Genomic DNA, 21521 nt, shown 5'->3' on the forward strand with positions numbered 1-21521 from the left:
AGATTACAAAAAAATTGGTGAACCGTGGGGAAAACTGCAGAACAGAGCGGAACCAAAGGGAGCAGGGGGAACAGCTCGGAAAAGTGCGGACCCATGGGGAACAATGCAGAACAGAGAGGAACCAAAGGGAGAAGGGGGAACATATTGGAAAAAGTGGGGAATCGTGGGGAGTTCTGCAGAACAGTGGGGACCCAAAGGGAGCAGGGGGAAAGGATTCGAAAAAGTGGACCGTGGGGAATTCTGCAGAAAAGAGGTTGACCAAAGGAAGCAGGGGGAACGGATTGGAAAAAATGAGGAACCGTGTGGAAAAAGTAGGGACCCGTGTGGAAAAATGCAGAAAGGTGGGGAACCAAAGGGAGCAGGGGGAACGAATTGGAAAAGGTGGTGAACTGTGGGGAACACTGCAGAACAGAGGGGAACCAAAGGGAGCAGAGGGACCGGATTGGAAAAAGTGGGGAACCGTGGGGAACGCTGCAGAACAGTATGAAACCAAAGCGAGCCGGGGGAATGGTTTGGAAAATGTGGGGAACCGTGGGGAAAACTGCAGAACAGAGTTGAGCCAAAGGAGCAGGGGGAACAAATTGGAAAAAGTGGGGAACTGTGGGGAACACTGCAGAACCGAGGGGAAACAAACGGAGCAGGGGGAATGGATTGCAAAATGTGGGGAACCATGGGGAAAACTGCAGAACAGAGTGGAGCCAAAGGAGCAGAGGGAACGGATTGCAAAAAGTGGGGCCCATGGGGAACACTGGAGGTCAGAGCGGAATCAAAGGGAGCAGGGGGAATTGATTGGAAAAAGTGGGGAATCGTGCAGAACACTGCGGGACAGAGGGGAATCAAAGGGAACAGGGGGAACGGATTGGAAAAAGTGGGGAACCATGGGGAATACTGCAGGGCAGAGGGGAACCATAGGGAGCAGGGGGTACAGGTTGGAAAAATGTGGAGAACCGTGAGGAAAACTGCAGTACAGTGAGGAACCAAAGGGAGCAGGGGGAACGGATTGGAAAAAGTATGGAACCATGGGGGACACTGCAGGGCAGAGGTGAACCAAAGGGAGCATGGGAACAGATTAGAAAAAATTTGGAGAACCGTGGGCAAAACTGCAGAACAGAGAGGAACCAAAGGGAGAAGGGGGAACAGATTGGAAAAAGTGGGGAATCGTGGGGAGTTCTGCAGAACAGTGGGGACACAAAGGGAGCAGGGGGAAAGGATTCGAAAAACTGGACCGTGGGGAACTCTGCAGAAAAGAGGTTGACCAAAGGAAGCAGGGGGAACGGATTGGAAAAAATGGGGAACCGTGTGGAAAAATGTAGAACAGAGGCGAACCAGAGGGAGAAGGGGGAACAGATTAGAAAAAATTTGGAGAACCGTGGGGAACACTGCAGAACAGTGAGGAACCAAAAGGAGCAGGGGGAACGGATTGGAAAAGGTAGAGAACTCTGGGGAACACTGCAGAACAGAGGGAAAGCTAAGGGAGCAGGGGGTACAGGTTGGAAAAAATGTGGAGAACCGTGAGGAACACTGCAGAACAGTGAGGAACCAAAGGGAGCAGGGTGAACAGCTTGGAAAAAGTGGGGAACCGTGTGGAAAAATGCAGAACAGTGGGGAACCAAAGGGAGCAGGGGGAATGGATTGGAAAAAGTGGGGAACACTGTGGAAAAATGCAGAACAGAGGGGAAACCAGAGGGAGCAGGGGGAACAGATTGCAAAAAGTGGGGAACCGTTTGGAACACTGCACGACAGAGGGGAACCAAAGGAAGCAGGGGGAACGGATTGTAAAAAGTGGGGAACCGTGGAGGACACTGCAGGACAGAGGAGAACCAAAGGGAGCAGGGCGAACAGATTGTAAAAAAGTTGGAAACCGTGGGGAACACTGCAGAACAGTATGAAACCAAAGCGAGCAGGGGGAACAGCTTGGAAAATGTGGGGAACCGTGGGGATCACTGCAGAATAGAGGGGAACCAAAGGGAGCAGGGGGTACAGTTTGAAAAAGTGGGGAACCGTGAGGAACAATGCAGAACAGAGGGGAACCAAAGGGAGCAGGGGGAACACTTTGAAAAAGTGGGGAACCGTGAGGAACAATGCAGAACAGAGGGGAACCAAAGGGAGCAGGGGGAACAGATTGGAAAAAGTGGGGAACCGTGGGGAACACTGCAGAACAGAGGGGCACCAAAGGGAGCAGAGGGAACGCATTGGAAAATGTGGGGAACCGTTTGGAACACTACACGACAGAGGGGAACCAAAGGAAGCAGGGGGAACGGATTGTAAAAAGTGGGGCCCATGGGGAACACTGCAGAACAGAGGGGAAACAAATGGAGCAGGGGTAATGGATTGCAAAATGTGGGGAACCATGGGGAAAACTGCAGAACAGAGTGGAGCCAAAGGAGCAGGGGGAACGGATTGCAAAAAGTGGGGCCCATGGGGAACACTGCAGGACAGAGCGGAATCAAAATGAGCAGGGGGAACTGATTGGAAAAAGTGGGGAATCGTGCAGAACACAGCGGGACAGAGGGGAACCAAAGGGAACAGGGGGAACGGATTGGAAAAAGTGGGGAACCATGGGGAATACTGCAGGGCAGAGGGGAACCATAGGGAGCGGGGGCTACAGGTTGCAAAAAATGTGGAGAACCGTGAGGAACACTGCAGAACAGTGAGGAACCAAAGGGAGCAGGGGGAACAGATTGGAAAATGTGGGGAACCGTGGGGAAAACTGCAGAACAGAGTGGAGCCAAAGGAGCAGGGGTAACAGATTGGAAAAAGTGGGGAACTGTGGAGAAGACTGCAGAACAGAGCAGAACCAAAGGGAGCAGGGGGAACGGATTGCAAAAAGTTGGGAACCGTGGAGAACACGGAAGGACAGAGGGGAACCAAAGGGAACAAGGGGAACAGGTTGGAAAAAGTGGTGTCCCATGGGTAACACTGCAAGGCAGAGGTGAACCATAGGGATCAGGGGGTACAGTATGTAAAAAAATGTGGAGAATCGTGGGAAACACTGCAGAATAGAGGGGAACCAAAGGGAGCAGGGGGAACGGATTGGAAAAAGTGGGGAAGCGTCAGGAAAACTGCAGAACAGAGGAGAACAAAAGGGAGCAGGGGGAACAGATTGGAAAAAGTGGGGAACCGTTTGGAAAAAGTAGGGGACCGTGTGGAAAAAGGCAGAATAGTGGGGAACCAAAGGGAGCAGGGGGAACGAATTGGAAAAGGTGGAGAACTGTGGGGAACAATGCAGAACAGAGGGGAACCAAAGGGAGCAGAGGGAACGGATTGGAAAAAGTGGAGAACCGTGGGGAACACTGCACGAAAGAGGAGAACCAAGGGATCAGGGGGAACAGATAGGAAAAAATTGGGGAACTGTGAAAACACTGCATGACAGAGGGGAACCAAAGGGAGCAGGAGGTACAGGTTGGAAAAAGTGGGGAACCGTGGAGGACACTGAAGGACAGAGGGGAACCAAAGGGAGCAGAGCGAACAGATTGTAAAAAAGTGGGGAAACGTGGGGAACACTGCAGAACAGTATGAAACCAAAGCGAGCAGGGGGAACAGTTTGGAAAATGTGGGGAACCGTGTAGATCACTGCAGAACAGAGGGGAACCAAAGGGAGCAGGGCAACGCATTGGAAAAAGTGGGGAACCGTGGGGAACACTGCAGAACAGTGAGGAACCAAAGGGAGCAGGGGGAACAGATTGGAAAAAGTGGGGAACCGTGTGGAAAAATGCAGAACAGTGGGGAAACAAAGGGTGCAGGAGGAACAGATTAGAAGAAGTGGGGTACCGTGTGCAAAAATGCACAACAGTGGGGAACCAAAGGGAGCAGGGGATACAGGATGGAAAAAAATGTGGAGAATCGTGGGGAACACTGCAGAATAGAGGGGAACCAAAGGGAGCAGGGGGAACAGATTGGAAAAAGTGGGGAGGCGTCGGGAACACTGCAGAACAGAGGAGAACCAAAGGGAGCAGGGGGAATAGATTGGAAAAAGTGGGGAACCGTTTGGAAAAAGTAGGGAACCGTGTGGAAAAATGCAGAATCGTGGGGAACCAAAGGGAGCAGGGGGAACGAATTGGAAAAGGTGGAGAACTGTGGGGAACACTGCAGAACAGAGGGGAACCAAAGGGAGAAGGGGAAACGGATTGAAAAAGTGGGGCCCATGGCGAACACTGCATGCCAGAGGGGAATCAAAGGGAGCAGGGGGAACCGATTGGAAAAAGTGGGGATCTGTGGGGAACACTGCAGAACAGAGGGGAACCAAAGGTAGCAGGGGGAACAGATTGGAAAAAGTGGGGAACCATGGGGGACACAGCAGGGCAGAGGGTAACCAAAGGGAGCATGGGGACAGATTAGAAAAAATTTGGAGAACCGTGGGGAAAACTGCAGAACAGAGAGGAACCAAAGGGAGCAGGGGGAACAGCTTGGAAAAGTGGGGGCCCGTGGGGAACAATGCAGAACAGAGAGGACTAAAGGGAGCAGGGGGAACAGATTGGAAGAAGTGGGGAACCGTGTGGAAAAATGCAGAACAAAGAGGAACCAAAGGGAGCAGGGGGAACAGATTGGAAAAAGTGGGGATTCGTGGAGAGATCTGCAGAACAGAGGTGAACCAAAGGAAGCAGGGGGAACGGATTGGAAAAAGTGGGGAACAGTGTGGAAAAATGCAGAACAGAGGGGAACCAAAGGGAGCAGGGGGTACAGGATGGAACAAAATGTGGAGAATCGTGGGGAACACTGCGGGACAGAGGGGAACCAAAAGGAACAGGGGGAACGGATTGGAAAAAGTGGGGAACCATGGGGAATACTGCAGGGCAGAGGGGAACCATAGGGAACGGGGGCTACAGGTTGCAAAAAATGTGGAGAACCGTGAGGAACACTGCAGAACAGTGAGGAATCAAAGGGAGCAGGGGGAACAGATTGGAAAATGTGGGGAACCGTGGGGAAAACTGCAGAACAGAGTGGAGCCAAAGGAGCAGGGGTAACAGATTGGAAAAAGTGGGGACCTGTGGAGAACACTGCAGAACAGAGCAGAACCAAAGGGAGCAGGGGGAACAGATTGGAAAAAGTGGGGAACCGATTGGAAAAAGTAGGGAACCGTGTGGAAAAATGCAGAAAGGTGGGGAACCAAAGGGAGCAGGGGGAACGAATTGGAAAAGGTGGAGAACTGTGGAGAACAATGCAGAACAGAGGGGAACCAAAGGGAGCAGAGGGAATGGATTGGAAAAAGTGGAGAACCGTGGGGAACACTGCACGACAGAGGAGAACCAAAGGGATCAGGGGGAACAGATAGGAAAAAATTGGGGAACTGTGAAAACACTGCATGACAGAGGGGAACCAAAGGGAGCAGGAGGTACAGGTTGGAAAAAGTGGAGAACCGTGTAGGACACTGCAGGGCAGAGGGGAACCAAAGGGAGCAGGGCGAACAGATTGTAAAAAAGTGGGAACCGTGAGGAACACTGCAGAACAGTATGAAACCAAAGCGAGCAGGGGGAACAGTTTGGAAAATGTGGGGAACCGTGTGGATCACTGCAGAACAGAGGGGAACCAAAGGGAGCAGGGGAACGCATTGGAAAAAGTGGGGAACCGTGGGGAACACTGCAGAACAGTGAGGAACCAAAGGGAGCAGGGGGAACAGATTGGAAAAAGTGGGGAACCGTGTGGAAAAATGCAGAACAGTGGGGAAACAAAGGGTGCAGGAGGAACAGATTAGAAGAAGTGGGGTACCGTGTGCAAAAATGCACAACAGTGGGGAACCAAAGGGAGCAGGGGGTACAGGATGGAAAAAAATGTGGAGAATCGTGGGGAACACTGCAGAATAGAGGGGAACCAAAGGGAACAGGGGGAACGGATTGGAAAAAATGGGGAACCATGGGGGACACTGCAGGGCAGAGGGGATCCATAGGGAGCAGGGGGTACAGGTTGGAAAAATGTGGAGAACCGTGAGGAAAACTGCAGAACAGTGAGGAGCCAAAGGGAGCAGGGGCAACAGTTTTGTAAAAGTGGGGAACCGTGTGCAAAAATGCAAAACAGTGGGGAACCAAAGGGAGCAGGAGGAACAGATTGGAAAAAGTTGAGAACAGTGGGCAACACTGCAGAACAGAGGGGAATCAAAGTGTGCAGAGGGAACAGTTTGGAAAAAGTGGGGAACCGTGTGGATCACTGCAGAACAGAGGGGAACCAAAGGGAGCAGGGGAACGCATTGGAAAAAGTGGGGAAGCGTCGGGAACACTGCTGAACAGAGGAGAACCAAAGGGAGCAGGGGGAACGGATTGCAAAAAGTTGGGAACCGTGGAGAACATGGAAGGACAGAGGGGAACCAAAGGGAACAAGGGGAACAGGTTGGAAAAAGTGGTGTCCCATGGGTAACACTGCAAGGCAGAGGTGAACCATAGGGATCAGAGGGTACAGTATGTAAACAAATGTGGAGAATCGTGGGGAACACTGCAGAATAGAGGGGAACTAAAGGGAGCAGGGGGAACGGATTGGAAAAAGTGGGGAAGCGTCAGGAACACTGCAGAACAGAGGAGAACCAAAGGGAGCAGGGAGAATAGATTGGAAAAAGTGGGGAACCGTTTGGAAAAAGTAGGGAACCGTGTGGAAAAATGCAGAATAGTGGGGAACCAAAGGGAGCAGAGGGAACGAATTTGAAAAGGTGGAGAACTGTGGGGAACACTGCAGAACAAAGGGGAACCAAAGGGACAAGGGGAAACGGATTGAAAAAGTGGGGCCCATGGCGAACACTGCATGCCAGAGGGGAATCAAAGGGAGCAGGGGGAACCGATTGGAAAAAGTGGGGAACTGTGGGGAACACTGCAGAACAGAGGGGAACCAAAGGTAGCAGGGGGAACGGATTGGAAAAAGTGGGGAACCATGGGGGACACTGCAGGGCAGAGGGTAACCAAAGGGAGCATGGGGACAGATTAGAAAAAATTTGGAGAACCGTGGGGAAAACTGCAGAACAGAGAGGAACCAAAGGGAGCAGGGGGAACAGCTCGGAAAAGTGGGGGCCCGTAGGAACAGTGCAGAACAGAGAGGGACCAAAGGGAGCAGGGGGAACAGATTGGAAAAAGTGGGGAACCGTGTGGAAAAATGCAGAACAAAGCGGAACCAAAGGGAGCAGGGGGAACAGATTGGAAAAAGTGGGGATTCGTGGAGAGATCTGCAGAACAGAGGTGAACCAAAGGAAGCAGGGGGAACGGATTGGAAAAATTGGGGAAAAGTGTGGAAAAATGCGGAATAGAGGGGAACCAAAGGGAGCAGGGGGTACAGGATGGAAAAAAATGTGGAAAATCGTGGGGAACACTGCGGGACAGAGGGGAACCAAAAAGAACAGCGGGAACGGATTGCAAAAAGTTGGGAACCGTGGAGAACACTGCTGAACAGTGAGGAACCAAAGGGAGCAGGGGGAACAGATTGGAAAAAGTGGGGAACCGTGTGGAAAAATGCAGAACAGTGGGGAAACAAAGGGTGCAGGAGGAACAGATTAGAAGAAGTGGGGTACCGTGTGGAAAAATGCACAACAGTGGGGAACCAAAGGGAGCAGGGGGTACAGGATGGAAAAAAATGTGGAGAATCGTGGGGAACACTGCAGAATAGAGGGGAACCAAAGGGAGCAGGGGGAACGGATTGGAAAAAGTGGGGAAGCGTCGGAAACACTGCAGAACAGAGGCGAACCAAAGGGAACAGGGGGAACGGATTGGAAAAAGTGGGGTACCATGGGGGACACTGCAGGGCAGAGGGGATCCATAGGGAGCAGGGGGAACAGTTTTGAAAAAGTGGGGAACAGTGTGCAAAAATGCAAAACAGTGGGGAACCAAAGGGAGCAGGAGGAACAGATTGGAAAAAGTTGAGAACAGTGGGCAACACTGCAGAACAGAGGGGAACCAAAGGGAGCAGGGGAACGCATTGGAAAAAGTGGGGAAGCGTCGGGAACACTGCAGAACAGAGGAGAACCAAAGGGAGCAGGGGGAACGGATTGGAAAAAGTGGGGAACCGTGTGGAAAAATGCAGAACAGTGGGAAAACAAAGGGTGCAGGAGGAACAGATTAGAAGAAGTGGGGTACCGTGTGCAAAAATGCACAACAGTGGGGAACCAAAGGGAGCAGGGGTACAGGATGGAAAAAAATGTGGAGATTCGTGGGGAACACTGCAGAATAGAGAGGCACCAAAGGGAGCAGGGGGAACGGATTGGAAAAAGTGGGGAAGCGTCGGGAACGCTGCAGAACAGAGGTGAACCAAAGTGAACAGGGGGAACGGTTTGGAAAAAGTGGGGAACCGTGTGGATCACTGCAGAACAGAGGGGAACCAAAGGGAGCAAGGGAACGCATTGGAAAAAGTGGGGAAGCGTCAGGAACACTGCAGAACAGAGGAGAACCAAAGGGAGCAGGGGGAACGGATTGCAAAAAGTTGGGAACCGTGGAGAACACGGAAGGACAGAGGGGAACCAAAGGGAACAAGGGGAACAGGTTGGAAAAAGTGGTGTCCCATGGGTAACACTGCAAGGCAGAGGTGAACCATAGGGATCAGGGGGTACAGTATGTAAAAAAATGTGGAGAATCGTGGGGAACACTGCACAATAGAGGGGAACCAAAGGGAGCAGGGGGAACGGATTGGAAAATGTGGGGAAGCGTCGGGAACACTGCAGAACAGAGGAGAACCAAAGGGAGCAGGGGGAACAGATTGGAAAAAGTGGGGAACCGTTTGGAAAAAGTAGGGAACCGTGTGGAAAAATGCAGAATAGTGGGGAACCAAAGGGAGCAGGGGGAACGAATTGGAAAAGGTGGAGAACTGTGGGGAACACTGCAGAACAGAGGGGAACCAAAGGGAGAAGGGGAAACGGAATGAAAAAGTGGGGCCCATGGCAAACACTGCATTCCAGAGGGGAATCAAAGGGAGCAGGGGCACAGATTGGAAAAATTGGGGAACTGTGGGGAACACTGCAGTACAGAGGGGAAACAAACGGAGCAGGGGGAACGGATTGCAAAAAGTTGATAACTGTGGAGAACACGGCAGGACAGAGGGGTACCAAAGGGAACAAGGGGAACAGGTTGGAAAAAGTGGGGTCCTATGGGTAACACTGCAAGGCAGAGGGGAACCATAGGGAGCAGGGGGTACAGGATGGAAAAAAATGTGGAGAATCGTGGGGAACACTGCAGAATAGAGGGGAACCAAAGGGAGCAGGGGGAATGGATTGGAAAAAGTGGGGAAGCGTCGGGAACACTGCAGAACAGAGGAAAACCAAAGAGAGCAGGGGGAACAGATTGCAAAAAGAGGGGATCCGATTGGAAAAAGTAGGGAACCGTGTGGAAAAATGGAGAAAGGTGGGGAACCAAAGGGAGCAGGGGGATCGAATTGGAAAAGGTGGAGAACTGTGGGGAACACAGCAGAACAGAGGGGAACCAAAGGGAGCAGAGGGAACGGATTGGAAAAAGTGGGGAACTGTGGGGAACACTGCATGACAGTGGGGAACCAAAGGGAGCAGGAGGTACAGGTTGGAAAAAGTGGGGAACCGTGGAGAACACTGCAGCACAGAGGGGAACAAAAGTGAGCAGGGGAAACGGATTGCAAAAGTGGGGCCCATGGCGAACACTGCATGACAGAGGGTAATCAAAGGGAGCAGGGGGAACCGATTGGAAAAAGTGGGGAACTGTGGGAAACACTGCTGAACAGAGGGGAACCAAAGGTAGCAGGGGGAACGGATTGGAAAAAGTGGGGAACCATGGGGGACACTGCAGGGCAGAGGGAAACCAAAGGGAGCATGCGAACAGATTAGAAAAAATTTGGAGAACCGTGGGGAAAACTGCAGAACAGAGCGGAACCAAAGGGAGCAGGGGGAACAGATCGGAAAAGTGCGGACCCGTGGGAAACAATGCAGAACAGAGAGGAACCAAAGGGAGAAGGGGGAACAGATTGGAAAAAGTGGGGAATCGTGGGGAGTTCTGCAGAACAGTGGGGACCCAAAGAGAGCAGGGGGAAAGGATTCGAAAAAGTGGACCGTGGGGAACTCTGTAGAAAAGAGGTGGACCAAAGGAAGCAGGGGGAACGGATTGGAAAAAATGGGGAACAGTGTGGAAAAAATGTAGAACAGAGGCGAACCAGAGGGAGAAGGGGGAACAGATTAGAAAAAATTTGGAGAACCGTGGGGAACACTGCAGAACAGTGAGGAACCAAAGGGAGCAGGGGGAACGGATTGCAAAAAATGGGGCCCATGGGGAACACTGGAGGACAGAGCGGAATCAAAGGCAGCAGGGGGAACTGATTAGAAAAAGTGGGGAATCGTGCAGAACACTACGGGACAGAGGGGAACCAAAGGGAACAGGGGGAACGGATTGGAAAAAGTGGGAAACCATGGGGAATACTGCAGGGCAGAGGGGAACCATAGGGAGCAGGGGCTACAGGTTGGAAAAAATGTGGAGAACCGTGAGGAACACTGCAGAACAGTGAGGAACCAAAGGGAGCTGGGGGAACAGATTGGAAAAAGTGGGGAACCGTGTGGAAAATACAGAACAGTGGGGAAACAAACAGAGCAGGGGGAATGGATTGCAAATAGTTGGGAAGCGTGGAGGACACTGCAGAACAGAGGGGAACCAAAGGGAGCAGGACGAACAGATTGTAAAATAGTGGGGAACCGTGGGGAATGCTGAAGAACAGTATGAAACCAAAGCGAGCCGGGGGAATGGTTTGGAAAATGTGGGGAACCGTGGGGAAAACTGTAGAACAGAGTGGAGCCAAAGGAGCAGGGGGAACAGATTGGAAAAAGTGGGGATCTTGGGGAACACTGCAGAACAGAGCAGAACCAAAGGGAGCAGGGGGAACAGATTGGAAAAAGTGGGGAACCGATTGGAAAAAGTAGGGAACCGTGTGGAAAAATGCAGAAAGGTGGGGAACCAAAGGGAGCAGGGGGTACAGGATTTAAAAAAATGAGGAGAATCGTGGGGAACACTGCAGAATAAAGGGGAACCAAAGGGAGCAAGGGGAACTGTTTTGAAAAAGTGGGGAACCGTGTGCAAAAATGCGGAACAGTTGGTAACCAAAGGGAGCAGGAGGAACAGATTGGAAAAAGTTGAGAACAGTGGACAACACTGCAGAACAGAGGGGAATCAAAGGGTGCAGGGGGAACAGATTGAAAAAAGTGGGGAACCGTGTGGAACACTGCAGAACAGAGGTGAACCAAAGGGAGCAGGGGGTACAGTTCGGAAAAGTGGGGAACCGTGGGGAACAATGCAGAACAGAGGGGAACCAAAGGGAACAGGGGTAACAGATTGGAAAAAGTGGGGAATCGTGGGGAGTTCTGCAGAACAGAGGTGAACCAAAGGAAGCAGAGGGAATGCATTGGAAAAAGTGGGGAACCGTGTGGAAAAATGCAGAACAGAGGGGAACCAGAGGTAGCAGGGGAAACAGATTGGAAAAAGTGGGGAACCGTGGGGAACACTGCTGAACAGAGGGGCACCAAAGGGAGCAGAGGGAATGCATTGGAAAAAGTGGGGAACCGTGGGGAACACTGCACGACAGAGGGGAACCAAAGGAAGCAGGGGGAACGGATTGTAAAAAGTTGCGCCGGTGGGGAACACTGTAGGACAGAGGGGAATCAAAGGGAGCAGGTGGAACTGATTGGAAAAAGTGGGGAACTGTGGGGAACACTGCAGAACAGAGGGCAAACAAACGGAACAGGGGGAATCAATTGCAAAAAGTTGGGAATCGTGGAGGACAATGCAGAACAGGGGAAACCAAAGGAAGCAGGGCAAACAGTTTGTAAAAAAGTGGGGAACCGTGGGGAATGCTGCAGAACTGTATGAAACCAAAGCGAGCCGGGGGAATGGTTTGGAAAATGTGGGGAACCGTGGGGAAAACTGCAGAACAGAGTGGAGACAAAGGAGCAGGGGGAACAGATTGGAAAAATGTGGGGAACCATGGGGAACACTGCAGAACAGAGGGGAACCAAACGGAGCAGGGGCAACGGATTGCAAAAAGTTGGGAACCGTGGAGAACACGGAAGGTCAGAGGGGAACCAAAGGGAACAAGGGGAACAGGTTGGAAAAAGTGGTGTCCCATGGGTAACACTGCAAGGCAGAGGGGAACCATAGGGAGCAGGGGGTACAGTATGTAAAAAAATGTGGAGAATCGTGAGGAACACTAGAATAGAGGGGAACCAAAGGGAGCAGGGGGAACGGATTGGAAAAAGTGGGGAAGCTTCGGGAACACTGCAGAACAGAGGAGAACCAAAGGGAGCAGCGGGAACAGATTGGAAAAAGTGGGGAACCGATTGGAAAACGTAGGGAACCGTGTGGAAAAATGCAGAAATGTGGGGAACAAAAGGGAGCAGGGGGAACGAATTGGAAAAGGTGGAGAATTGTGGCGAACACTGCAGAACAGAGGGGAACCAAAGAGAGCAGAGGAAACGGATTGGAAAAAGTGGGGAACCGTGGGGCATGACAGAGGGAAACCAAAGGGATCAGGGGGAACAGATAAGAAAAAATTGGTGGAGCTGTGAAAACACTGCATGACAGAGGGGAACCAAAGGGAACAGGAGGTACAGGTTGGAAAAAGTGGGGAACCGTGGGGAACACTGCAGAACAGTATGAAACCAAAGCGAGCCGGGGGAACAGTTTGGAAAATGTGGGGAACCGTGGAGATCACTGCAGAACAGAGGGGAACCAAAGGGAGCAGGGGAACAGATTGGAAAAAGTGGGGAACCGTGGGGAACACTGAACAATAGAGGGGAACCAAAGGGAGCAGGGGAAATGGATTGGAAAAAGTGGGGAACCGTGGGAAACACTGCAGAACCAAAGGGAGCAGGTGGAACAGTTTGGAAAAAATGTGGAGAACCATGGGGAAAACTGCAGAACAGAGTGGAGCGAAAGGAGCAGGGGGAACAGATTGGAAAAAGTGGGGTCCCATGCGGAACACTGCAAGGCAGAGGGGAACCATAGGGAGCAGGGGGTACAGGATGGAAAAAAAAGGGAGAAATGTAGGGAACAATGCAGAATAGAGGGGAACCAAAGGGAGCAGGGTGAACGGATTGGAAAAAGTGGGGAAGCGTCGGGAACACTGCAGAACAGAGGGGAATCAAAGGGTGCAGGGGGAACAGATTGGAAAAAGTGGGAAACCGTGAGGAACACTGCAGAACAGAGGGGAATCAAAGGGTGCAGGGGGAACAGATTGGAAAAAGTGGGAAACCGTGAGGAACACTGCAGAACAGAGGTGAACCAAAGGGAGCAGGGGGTTCAGTTCGTAAAAGTCGGGAACCGTGGGGAACAATGCAGAACAGAGGGGAACCAAAGGGAGCAGGGATAACAGATAGGAAAAAGTGGGGAATCGTGGGGAACACTGCACGACAGAGGGGAACCAAAGGGATCAGGAGGAACAGATAGGAAAAAATTGGGATCTGTGAAAACACTGCATGACAGAGGGGAACCAAAGGGAGCAGGAGGTACAGGTTGGAAAAAGTGGGGAACCGTGGAGGACACTGCAGGACAGAGGGGAACCAAAGGGAGCATGGCGAACAGATTGTAAAAAAGTGGGGAACCGTGGGGAACACTGCAGAACAGTATGAAACCAAAGCGAGCCGGGGGAACAGTTTGGAAAATGTGGGGAACCGTGGGGATCACTGCAGAACAGTGGGGAACCAAAGTGAGCAGGGGAACGCATTGGAAAAAGTGGGGAATCGTGGGGGACACTGCAGAACAGTGAGGAACCAAAGGGAGCAGGGTGAACAGATTGGAAAAAGTGGGGAACCGTGTGGAAAAATGCAGAACAGTGGGGAAACAAAGGGTGCAGGAGGAACAGATTAGAAGAAGTGGGGTACCGTGTGGAAAAATGCACAACAGTGGGGAACCAAAGGGAGCAGGGGGAACGGATTGGAAAAAGTGGGGAAGCGTCGCGAACACTGCAGAACAGAGGCGAACCAAAGGGAAGAGGGGGAACGGATTGGAAAAAGTGGGGAACCATGGGGGACACTGCAGGGCAGAGGGGAACCATAGGGAGCAGGGGGTACAGGTTGGAAAATATGTGGAGAACCGTGAGAAAGACTGCAGAACAGTGAGGAACCAAAGGGAGCAGGGGGAACAGATTGGAAAAAGTGGGGAACCGTGTGGAAAAATGCAGAATAGTGGGGAACCAAAGGGATCAGGAAGAACAGATTGGAAAAAGTTGAGAACAGTGGGCAACACTGCAGAACAGAGGGGAATCAAAGGGTGCAGGGGGAACAGATTGGAAAAAGTGGGGAACCGTGAGGAACACTGCAGAACAGAGGTGAACCAAAGGGAGCAGGGGGTACAGTTCGGAAAAGTGGGGAACCGTGGGGAACAATGCAGAACAGAGGGGAACCAAAGGGAGCAGGGGGAACAGATAGGAAAAAGTGGGGAATCGTGGGGAGTTCTGAAGAACAGAGGTGAACCAAAGGAAGCAGGGGGAACGGATTGGAAAAAGTGGGGAACAGTGTGGAAAAATGCAGAACAGAGGGGAACCAGAGGTAGCAGGGGAAACAGATTGGAAAAAGTGGGGAACCGTTGGGAACACTGCAGAACAGAGGGGCACCAAAGGGAGCAAAGGGAACGCATTGGAAAAAGTGGGGAACCGTGGGGAACACTGCAGAACAGAGGGGAACCAAACGGAGCAGGGGGAACGGATTGCAAAAAGTTGGGAACCGTGGAGAACACGGCAGGACAGAGGGGAACCAAAGGGAACAAGGGGAACAGGTTGGAAAAAGTGGGGTCCCATGGGTAACACTGCAAGGCAGAGGGGAACCATAGGGAGCAGGGGGTACAGGATGGAAAAAAATGTATAGAATCGTGGGGAACACTGTAGAATAGAGGGGAACTAAAGGGAGCAGGAGGAATGGTTTGGAAAAAGTGGGGAACCGATTGGAAAAAGTTGGGAACCATGTGGAAAAATGCAGAAAGGTGGGGAACCAAAGGGAGCAGGGGGAACGAATTGGAAAAGGTGGAGAACTGTGGGGAACACTGCAGAACACAGGGGAACCAAAGGGAGCAGAGGGAACGGATTGGAAAAAGTGGGGAACCGTGGGGAACACTGCAGAACAGTATGAAACCAAAGAGAGCCGGGGGAACAGTTTGGAAAATGTGGGGAGCCGTGGGGATCACTGCAGAACAGAGGGGAACCAAAGGGAGCAGGGGAACACATTGGAAAAAGTGGGGAACCGTAGAGAACACTGCAGCTCAGAGGGGAACCAAATAGAGCTGGGGGTAATGTGGGTAATAATTGGGGAACAGTGAGGAACAATGGGGAACAGTTGGGGATCAGTGGGGAACAGAGGGAAAAAGTCGGGAACAGTTGTGGAACAGTGGAGAACAAATGGGAAACAGTGGGATAAATGGGGAACAGTACGGAGCATTGGGAAAAATGGGGAACAGGTTGGAACAGATGCAGAACAGTGGGGAACTGTGGAGAAAAGTAGGGTACAGTGTGGAACCCAGGGGTACACTGCAGAATAATGGGGAATGGAGGGATTATTGGGAAGTGGGGGGAACAATGAGGAAAAGGGAACAGTGGGGAACACTGCAGAACAGACGGGAACAGTGGGGAACAGATGGGTAACAGTGGGGAACAGATGGGTAACAGCTTGAGAATAATGGGGAACATATGGGGAACTAACGGTGAATAGTGGGGAACCTTGTAGACCAGGTGTGAAAATGCTGGGAAACAGATGGGATTGATGGGGAACAGGTGAAGAATAGTGGGGAACAGTGAAGAACTGTGGGGACCAGATGTGGAATATTAGGGTACAGTGGGAAAAATGGGGGAAAGTGGGGAACAAAGGGGTACAGTGCAGAACAGTTCAGGAACAGCTGGAAAATAGAGAGGAACATTGGGGAGCAGGAGTAATAGTGTGGAACAGACGGTAAACAGTGGAGAAAGGGGGTAACAGTGAGGTACAGATGGAAAAGAGATGGGGAAGTGATGGGGAACAGTGAAGATCCATGGGGACCAGGTGGGTAACTGCTGGGAAACAGTGAGGAACAGTGGAGAACCATTTGGGAACAATGAAGAACTGTGGGGAACTGTGAAGGACAGTGGGGAAAAGTGGGGAACAGTTAGTACAGTGGGGAACATAGAGTCACATTGGGGAAGAGTGGGGAACACTGGGGAAATGTTGAAGACTGTGGGGAGCTGTGGATAATTCTGGGGGGCAGTGGGAAACAAATGGTGAACAGTGGAGATCTGTGGAAAACAGTGTGGAAAAGTGGGGCACAGATGGGAAAGAGTTGAACATTTTGTGGGCAAAAATGTGGTACAGTGGGTTACGGTGGGGGGATTGTTGGAGAACAGTGCAGAACATTGGGGAATATGGGGAACATTGGGGAACAGATGGTGACTGATGTGGAATATAGGGGAACAGTTGGGAACATTGTTGAACAGTAGGGAATAGTGGGAAAATGGGGAAAAGTGGGGAAAAGGAGGAACTGTGGGGAACAGTCTGGGAATCGAGGGTAACAGGTGTGAAACAGTAGAGAACAGTGGGAAAAATGGGAAACAGTGTGAAACAGAGGGAGAAGAGTGTGGAATAGTGGGGTATACTGCAGAACAATGGGCAATGGAGGGGAATATTGGGGAGAAGGGGGGAACAATGAGGAAAGGGGAGCAGATGGGAACAGTGGGGAACACTGCAGGAGAGATGAGAACAGAGAAAACAAAAGGGAGCAGGGGGAACAATGGGGAACGGATGGGGAACAGTGGGGAACCATGGGGAATAGGTGGGAAACTGCTGGGAAACACTTGGGATTGGTGGGGAACAGTGGGAAAAAGTTGGGGAACAGGTGAAGAACAGTGGGGAACAGAGGTGAACTGTGGAGAACAGATGTGGAAGAGTGGGGATTAGTAGGAAAAATGGGGAACAGTTGGAGAACAGTGGGACACTGATGGGGAACAGTAGGGAAACATGGGGAAGAGGTGGGAAACTGCTGGGAAACAGTTGAGATTGGTAGAAACATTGGGGAACAGGTAAGGAACAGTGGGGAACAGTGAAGAGTTGTGGTGAACAGATGTGGAACAATAGGGTACAGTGGGAAAATGGGGTACAGTGAGGAAAATTGGGATAAATGGGCAAGAGTGGGGAACAGTTTGGAAACAGCTGGAAAACAGTGAAGAACTGTGGGGAACAGATGTGGAACAGTAGGGAACAGTGAGAAAAATGGGTAACTTTGGGGAACAGTTTGGGAACAGCTGGAGAACAGTGGGGAACAGTGAAGAACTGTGGGGGAACAATGGGGAACAGAGGGGAAGAATGAGTAACAGTGGGGAACAGAGGGTAACAGTGGAGAGCAGTGGGGAACATTTGGCGAACATTGGAGAATGTGGGGAACAGTGGTAAAAAGTGTTTGACAGGTGGGGAACAGTGGGGAACCGTGGGGAACACGTAAAATTGTTGGGGAACTGTACTATGGAGGGCAACAGCTGGGAAAATTGAGGAATGTAAGGAAGGAAAGGGGAACAGTGGAGATCTCTGCGGAACAGTGGGCAACAGAGGGGAATAGTGGGGAGCAGTGGGGAACGGATAGCGAACTGTGGAAAATGGGAGAACAGTGGAGAAAAGTGGGGAACAGATTGGGAAATGAGGGGAACAGTGGGGGACCATGGAGAACAGTGGTGAAACGTGGGGAACTGGTGGGAAACAGCAGGCAGAACAATGGAGAACAGGTGTGGAATAGGTGACGAACAGTGGGAAACAGTTTAGAACAGATAGGGAACTGATGGGGAACTCTGGGGACTTGTGGGGACTGTTGGGAGGGCAGAAAGGTACATATATACAGATTTGAAATATGCATTTGGAGTGGTACACACATTTAGGAAAATTTGGAAAGAACGAGGGATGATAACAACAAGATGAAAAGAACTGGCTCATGAGCAACTAACTGAAAAGACTTTGGAAGCATTAATCAAACCAGAAAGAATTGCCACAGTACATGTACCAGGTCATCAGAAGGGGAACTCACCAAAAGCACGAGGAAATCGGATGGCTGATGAACTGGCCCGACAAGCGGCACGATCAGGAAAAGTACATCCACCTGATGGCTCTGATACCTCTCAGAGAAGGGCTGAAGAAGGTCCTATCTTTTCCCTCCCTGAAGAAGAAAAAAATGGAAAAGATGGGAGCAAAGAAGACGGAAAATGGTGGCTCCCCAATGGAAGACAATTGTTAAATAAAGAAATCACCCAGCAGATACTAGGGGAACTGCACTCATGCTCCCACCGGGAGTGCAAGCACTGTGTGATGCATTCTTACAAACTTATGCCTGCAGAGGAGTCTATATCCTAGCAAGACAGGCAGTGAACCGCTGTGTGATCTGTTTAAAGGTTAATAAGAAAGTTATAAGAAAGTTATGAAAGCTATGCCTGGAGGAGTACCACCTTTAGCAATCTGGCCATTTCAGCGGATACAAGTGGATTTCACCAAACTCCCTAAGGTCCAGCGATGGAAATTTCTACTAGCAGTAGTGGACCATTTCACGAGATGGGTTGAAGCGTTCCCCACCGTCAATGCCACTGAACAAGCATATAATTCTGGAAAAAATTGTACCCCGATATGGAATAGCCGAATCCATCAATTCAGATCAGGGAAAGCACTTCGCTTCTAAAATTTACAGCCTGGTCTGTGAAACCTTAGGGATAAAATGGAAGCTGCATACTCCAAGGCATCAAAGTGGAACAAATGAATGCCACTTTAAAAATGCAAATTACATAACTAAAAGAAGAGACTAAATTACCCTGGACCAAGTGCTAACCAATAACTCTTCTCAGAATTCGGACAGCCCCATGACAAAACATTAATATCCCCTTACGAGATGTTATTTGGACTCCCATATTTGGGGCGGATAGAAGGAATACCTACAGTCAAAAATAATGATGTGTTTTTAAGGAATTATCGACTGGCAGTTTCTCGTTCTCTTGCAGATTTAAAAGCTAAGCGTCTGCTGGTGCAGAGCCCTCCTCTGCATTTCTCTATCCACTCTGTGAATGCTGGTGACTGGGTCCTGATCAATTCGTGGAAAGAAGAAAAGCTTCAGCCCTGGTGGAACAGACCATATCTAGTACTATTGACCACAGAAAAATCAGACTGAACAAAGGAAAAGGGGTGGACACATGCTAAAATTTAAATAAATGGGCCCCAACAGTATCAGATAGATGTTTTCGCTGTAAGAAGGAAACGGGAACAACAGTATATTTCAATTTGGGCATGTGAGAAAGTGGAAAAGTTTTGGGAAGATCTAAATCAGGTATTAAATAAAATCACAAAAAATAACATATCAAAAAATCCAGAGATTTTTCTTCTAAATAATATAAGAAGTAAAGAACGTGGCCTCGATTTGTATGAAGCGCAAAAAAGATTTATTACGATAGCCTTAGCTGTAGCAAAAAAATGTACAATGTCAACCTGGAAATCAGAAGATAGCCTGGGAATACAGCAATGATACATGGAAATGAATAAATGTATTGAATTGGAAAAATAACATATAATTTAAGAAATAACATCACAGTATTCGAACAAATTTGGGAACCGTACATGGAACACAAAAGAGAGGTCCTACCGCAGACCACCACCTCTTGAAATGACAGAATGAGAAGTAGACGAAATGAACTGACCCAGTGTGTAAAAGTAGATGACACAATTTTCTTGTCTATTTCATTGTGTGATAACATTGTTTAATGGGTTTATTGTATTGTATATGTTGAATGTTTAGTGGGTGGGGAGGGGGGTGGGACACTATATATTCAAGAGGGAAACGTTTGTGGGTATTTTGGTGAATATGGCTCATAGTGTGAAGAAAAAAAACTTTAAAAAAAGAATAAAGGGACCTGTGGTCCCACCACCAGCCACAGAAAGAAGGAAAGAGGAGTAAAAAGGAACAGAAAAGAAAACTACAATAATGAAACTTTTGCGCTTACTATTTCAATTTGACTTATACATATCATAACTTTGCGTGTTAAACCTAAAAATTATTTTATCTCTCTATGTACTAATTATGCTAAGAACCAAAATCAAACAGATTGTTGGGTTTCTGCGAAAATACCACACCATGGCAAGTCAGGAGTCCCCTTAGTAGCAATCCCTCTCTCCCTACACAAATTATTTGATATATAGATCTTGCCGAGCAACAGTGATCCAACCATTGAAGATAAATACAAAGGGTGGTCGATACGACCAAAACCAACAAAGTCACCAACTCCTCAGTCTGGAGAGATGCTTCCTTTTGAGAAACCAACTAGGAGTTTCCAATTTCATGAAGAATTAGACCGTCACACGACTGTGAATCCCACACCCGGTAAATGGCACATATTGGGTGTGTGGACGTAAAATTTATTCATGGTTACCCGGAGAAAAGGAATGTTGGAATCGGACAAAAGGATTTATATTGACCTGTACACCTAAAGGTTGGAGTGGATTTTATTACCTGGCATACTTAATTCCCAATGTCCGTGAACTTAACCAGCTACCTGTACTAGGCTTGTCCCATGGGAAAAGCAAAAGGGTGACTGAAGGAGATCGTCTCATGTGGAGGTTTTTCCCAACATATGGAGCTGCACAAAGTGCGGTTGAGATTCAAAAATAGCAGCCACCCTAGATGAACTAGTAAATAATACGAACCTGGTACTTGGGGAAGTCCAATCCCAAGTCTGGGCAATAAATACAGAAATGGCCACCATGCAACTTACAGTCCTCCAAAAATGCATGGCCCTTGATTTTATTTTGACAGAGAAAGGGCTTTAATTGGTTCTGAATGTTACACATACATCCTGGATGAATCAGCTAATATCTCGGATTTGGTGGTCCATATTAAAAAGTGTAGAGAGAAGATCCAGGAGACTAGAGATAAATATAAAAAAGGAGGTGATTGGACATGGGGAGATTGGAATTTCGGAGGTTGGCGGCCATGGTTAATGCACTCTGCTATATCTGGCTGAATGATTCTAGTGGGCTTATTGATTGGATCAGCCATCCTACGATGTTTTATCACAAGATCCATTTGCTCAGCTACTGGAGCGAAGCAGGTGGTATTAAAAAATCCCATGGCAGATGAACAACGACAAATTCAACTCATGTTACAATTTGAGGAAACAAAAGGTGAACAATAATGCAGTTTAATCAGAAATACATGATAACGAGAAAAAAGGAGGAATTGTGAAAAACAGTTGAATGTGATTAAACTCGCACCATTCTGTGAAAAATGATGGAATGCAAAGTATGTAGATAAGAGCTTGAGAGTAGACAGTACTAGCCAGTGGGCCCCTTCTTATCTCAAGCCCCAAGGATGCAAGGAACTGGTTCAGGTTGGTACAGTGACCTAAGGTAGTCTATAGCTAGTACTACGCTTGCCTAATAGGGACATGAACAGGCAATGTATGAAGAGGGAAGAACTGAGTGATACCTGGATTGATGGAAGGGAGAAGGAGAATGTTGTAATGTATTGGGATTCTGATTGGAAGAAGGTAAATGAAGGTGGGGTGATGTTGAGCGCGGGACTGTACAAAAGAGTGATGATTCTGAACTTCCAGTGTGTCTCCAGACCAGGGACACCCGACTC

Source organism: Narcine bancroftii, chromosome 3 (assembly GCF_036971445.1).
Source record: "Narcine bancroftii isolate sNarBan1 chromosome 3, sNarBan1.hap1, whole genome shotgun sequence".
Classification (NCBI taxonomy): domain Eukaryota; kingdom Metazoa; phylum Chordata; class Chondrichthyes; order Torpediniformes; family Narcinidae; genus Narcine; species Narcine bancroftii.